The sequence below is a fragment of the Mandrillus leucophaeus genome, unplaced genomic scaffold, assembly GCF_000951045.1.
Source record: "Mandrillus leucophaeus isolate KB7577 unplaced genomic scaffold, Mleu.le_1.0 Scaffold231, whole genome shotgun sequence".
Taxonomy (NCBI): Eukaryota; Metazoa; Chordata; class Mammalia; order Primates; family Cercopithecidae; genus Mandrillus; species Mandrillus leucophaeus.
Window position 1 is genome coordinate 1,659,335 of NW_012102377.1, and position 5,319 is coordinate 1,664,653.

Sequence of the window (5,319 nt, forward strand, 5' to 3'; positions counted from 1 at the left end):
CTCATAATCCCCCTAAACATGTACAAAAGACTACAGATTTAATAGCTTCTCTTCTCATAAAGGGATGCCAGTGTTGCATCTGGCTGTCAGGATATGACCCTGCTATTTGTTTTCCTACCTTTAAGCAAGGAACAATTTCATACTTTCTTAGCTTATGATCTTGATTGGCAAGTAGCTATGCTTTATTGCTGACTTTATTGGTAATATCAGCTTTCATTTACCAGCCTCTAAGCTCCTGAACTTTTTACAAACTGTACCTGTTAAATTTGTATCTATTGTTGTCTCTGAGCCTTTACTTCATGCCACCACTGTCTTTACAGGTGGCTCAAAAAAAAAAAAACCAAAACTGAAAAAGCAGCTGTAATGTGGCAAGATGCCATGCAGAACTGGCAGCACAAAATCCAGGAGCATTTTAAAAACTACGCAACAGGTGGAATTAGGTGCCCAGATATTGGCCTTACAAACTTGTCCTCACCAAGACATAATATTCGCTCTCATTCTGGGTTACCTGGTCCCTTATCAGAAGGCAACGCTCGAGTTGATGCTCTGGTATGACCATACGTGTGCTTTGCAAATTCACCTGCCTTTTTGCGAGCTCAAGCTGATCATGCTTTTTTCCATCAGAATGTCCGCAGTCTTAAACAAGTTTCATTTGACACTTACTCAAGCTCGCATGATTATTAAAACTTGTCCTGATTGCCGACGGCATTCTCTAAGGAAGGAGACCACTACTACTCCTGCTGCCTTCCTCCCGCCACCTTGCCTAGTTCACAAGACAGGAGGAAAGAGAGAAAGAAACAAAAGTAAGATAAATAGCTAGACAACCTTGGCACCACCACCCGGCCCTAGGAGTTAAACAAAGTAGTAATAATAACATCAACCCCTGGCCTAAACTACTTGTGTTATCTGTAAATTCCAGACACTGTATGAAAACAGCATTGTAAAACTTTTTGTTCTGTTAGCTGATGCATGTAGCCCCCAGTCACGTTTCCCACGCTTGCTCAATTTATCACGACCCTTTCACGTGGACCCCTTAAAGTTGTAAGGCTTTAAAAAGGCCAAGTATTTCTTTCTCAGGGAGCTTGGCTCTTAAGACGCGAGTCTGCCGATGCTCCCGGCCGAATAAAAAACCTCTTCCTTCTTTAATCCGGTGTCTGAGGAGTTTTGTCTGCGGCTCGTCCTGCTACATCTCCTTCCCCCTTTTCCTTAGGCCTTGGTGCCAACCCACGAGGTCTGGTACCTAATGCTATCTGGCAAACTGATGTTACTCAGTATCCACCCTTTGGATGTTTCAAATTTCTCCACGTTACCATGGGCACTTATACAGACCTGATACATGCCACCCTCCAGACCAGAGAAAAAAACAAAGATGCAATTGCTCATTTGTTTAAATCTATTATAACTCTAAGCCTTCCACACACTATAAAAACTAATAATGGGCCGGGCGCAGTGGCCTATAATTCCAGCACTTTGGGAGGCTGAGGCGGGTGGATCACCTGAGGTCAGGAGTTCAAGATCAGCCTGGGCAACACAGTGAAACCCCATCTCTACTAAAAATACAAAATTAGCCAGGTGTGGTGGCCCATGCCTGTAATCCCAGCTACTCGGGAGGCTGAGGCAGGAGAATCACTTGAATCTGGGAGGCGGAGGATGTGGTGAGCCGAGGTGGCGCTATTGCACTCCAGCCTGGGCAACAAGAGTGAATCTCCGTCTCACCAAAAAATAAAACAAAAACAAAAACTAATAATGGACCTTGCTATCTTAGCGCTCAATTTGCATATGCACTGCAACTTTGGCACATACAACGCAAAACTGGTATTCCTTATAACTCAACCAATCAGGCCACTGTTAAATGTGCTCATCAAACTCTTAAAGTATATCTTAATAAACAAAAAAGGGGGAATATGGGACTCTCTTCTCGAGAACAGGACCTGTCGTTGGAGAACCAGCTGACAATGACGGTGATGACTCGGAAGGCACCTGACATTACCTGGAGACAGCTAAAGAAACTGGATCAACAGGCATCTATTCAGCTTGCAGACGTGGAAGGCCCTGCAACTGCAGAGAATTGGTTTCTTGTGTATCTGATGGTAATTAGGGAAACTTCTGAGAAAGTAAGACAGACATGGATGTTGCAGTGGCTGGTAATTCTTGTCCTTTGCCAATTGGGATCAGCTCAAGAACATGTTTATTGGAGTCATGTTCTAGATCCCCCTGGTTTTTTGTTTGTTTGTTTGTTTGAGACAGAGTCTTGCTCTGTTGCCCAGGCTGGAGTGCAGTGGCGCGATCTCAGCTCACTGCAAGCTCTGCCTCCGGGTTCACGACATTCTCCTGCCTCAGCCTCCCAAGTAGCTGGGACTACAGGCACCCCCCACCACGCCCAGCTAATTTTTTTGTAGTTTTAGTAGAGACGGGGTTTCACCATGTTAGCCAGGATGGTCTCCATCTCCTGACCTCATGATCCGCCTGCTTCAGCCTCCCAAAGTGCTGGGATTACAGGTGTGAGCCACCACACCCATTTTTAATGTTATTACATGGTGGGATGCTGACTTGCCTTTGTCATCTAATGATACTTATTGGACAGGAGGCTGATGGATGCCCCTGTCTGATCCCTTAACTGAAAATTTGGGATGAATTAAATTTAATTACTCCTTGATTTTATTGTCTAGTAATCCCCCTCTTTGTTTTTCCACAATAGCACATAAGTGTGTTACTCTCATCCCTCAGGAGTATCTTTACTATAAGCCTAAAAGGGATGCTAAGCTTGCAAACTTGACTTTTATTTCTACTATTACCAGTAATCTTACTGAGGTCTCTAATGAAGCTTCACAAGTGCCTGATCTTCCTATATGCCATCCGAGTAGGGACTGGCGATATAAGTTTGAGGCCGTCCAGTGGTCACCGTACAGACAGCCTGCACCATGTCAAGAGCCTCTGTTTGATAATGGCACCTTATTTGATTGGGGTCCCCATGGTAATCTTCTGTCTGCAAATCAGACTATTGGATTTAGAAGTCCCTCCAGTAGTTCTATTACCTAGTCAGAGTGTGGCCTTTCAGGACCAGTATTACAACTGAAAGGGAAACAAGCTTTAAGCCCTGCTCATACCCAAATTTGGAGATTAGGATTTCCCTTTTTGAACGGGTTCTTTCACATGGTGAGTATATTACTAGCAGTGGCAACTATATCCTCTCTTTGCATAATAATGTTACTGACACTCTCCTGATTTGTACTATGCACCCTTATATAATTTTGTTTGGGTAAGGTGTTCCTAACGTAGAGCAGAATCAATCCTTTTATAGTATTAAAGTCTCTTCCAGTAGTTGGTGTGCTACATGCTTGTCTCACCGAAATGTTACGCAGTGGAATATAACCTATGTCATGATCTTAAATTAATGATGTGTGGAATTGTGGCTACCTGTAAATTTAACCCGGAGCTGGGAAGCAGATTCCACCCTGCAGCTGTTTAGAAAGCACTGTCTCATACTTGAAAAAATAAAAGATTTCTGGCCACTTTAATTGCCCTTTTAGTCTCAGCTATTATTATATTAGCAACTGCTGCTACTGCAGCTGTTTCTCTGACAGAATCTATTCACACAGCCTCAGTGGTGAACCACATGGTATATAATGTAACCCATGAATTTCAAGAACAGGTAAATATTGATAAAACTATTCTGTCTCACCTGAAGGCTCTTGAAGCCGCTGTTCTATAGCTGGGGAATCAACAGCAGGCATTCATTACCCGTCAACATTTACATTGTGATTGGCAATATCATTCTGTATCACACCCCTGACATATAATAGCTCCCAATATGCTTGGGAGAGAGTGAAAGCACATCTGCAAGGGGCTTATCACCACCATTTGTGTTCTCAAATTTCCACTCTTGAGTGTGAATTAAAGAAACAACTTGAGGAATGGTCGCAGCAATTACAAGAGGCTTTCAATGGTTAAACCCGAACACTTGGTTGTCTGGTTTAAATATATGCATTTGGATGATGGCTGTTGTACTTATTCTTTTTTGTATCTGTTTGCTAGGCATTTGCAGAAGACCCTATACTGCCACCTGATGCATCTATGACCAGGAAAGAATGATAGAAGCTTACCTTGCATGAGATGACCAGCAAGCTTTAAGAATTAAAAAAGGGGGAGATATGGGGGGCACATGGCAACATATTCAAGCTTATGTACAAGGCATTCGAGGTCGGGGCATGGAAAAATATTGAGGCATTGTGTGTATGTTATTTGTGCATGAGAATGAAACTCGACCCTGAAAACAGGACAAGGAGTGGAGTGTGTGGTGTGATAAGGAACGCTGAAAACAGCCTCCTGAGAATGCAGTTTGAGTGTTTTTACAAGGCCACAGGTGCCTCACGACCCGACCTCAAAAAAGCCATCTAGTGGATGTTTGTGATTTAACAAGCCCTTTCAATAAATACTTGGCGGACGGATGCTAAGGTTGACTCTCTTAGAAGAGCTGCCCCCGCCCCCGCCCTGCTCAGATGGAATTGTCTGAGAACTCATTCTTGGCGTTCACTGCAAGCTATAAGCTCTACACCAATACTTTGGGAGACCGAGGCAGGTGGGTCACCTGAGGTTAGGAGTTTGAGATCAGCCTGGCCAACATGGTGAAACCCTGTCTCTACTAAAAATACGACAATTAGCCGGGCGTGGAAGCAGGTGCCTGTGATCCCAGCTGCTCCAGAGGCTGAGGCAGGAGAAGTGCTTGAACCTGGGAGGTGGAGGCTGCAGTGAGCCAAGATTGTGCCACTGCATTCCAGTCTGGACAACTGAGTGAGACCCTATCTTAACAAAAAAAAAAAAAAAAAAAGAAAGAAAAAAAAATCATATATAGAGACATGGACACAAATCCTATAGGAGAACAGATGGGAAAGCAATGAGATATGGGGAATCCCAGACACCATAAGCATTGTAAAAGTCTCACGGAGGAGGTGCCCTTGGGCTGGGTTCCAAAAACTAGGTAAGTGTTCATGAGGTACAGAAAGTGGGGGAAGGGCGTTCCAGGCAAAACAAAAAGACCAGGAGACATGAAGTCATGAAAGAAGTGCAGCTGGCCGGGCGCGGTGGCTCATGCCTGTAATCCTAGCACTTTGGGAGGCCAAGGCGGGCATATCACGAGGTCAGGAGATCGAGACCATCCTGGCTAACACAGTGAAACCCCGTCTCTACAAAAATACAAAAAATGAGCCAGGTGTGGTGGCAGGTGCCTGTAGTCCCAGCTGCTGGGGAGGCTGAGGCAGGAGAATGGCGTGAACCCGGGAAGCGGAGCTTGCAGTGAGCCGAGATCGTGCCACTGCACTC

The 5,319-nt window shown here is 44.6% G+C and overlaps 1 long non-coding RNA gene across 1 annotated transcript; it reads left to right on the plus strand.

Moving 5' to 3' along the window:
• The first annotated feature begins 1,931 nt into the window (after positions 1–1,931).
• LOC105541040 lies at positions 1,932–4,356 on the plus strand. The gene is made up of 2 exons (XR_001006288.1): positions 1,932–2,144; positions 4,036–4,356. It is a non-coding gene; the product is annotated as an uncharacterized LOC105541040 (long non-coding RNA).
• The last annotated feature ends 963 nt before the right edge of the window (positions 4,357–5,319 follow it).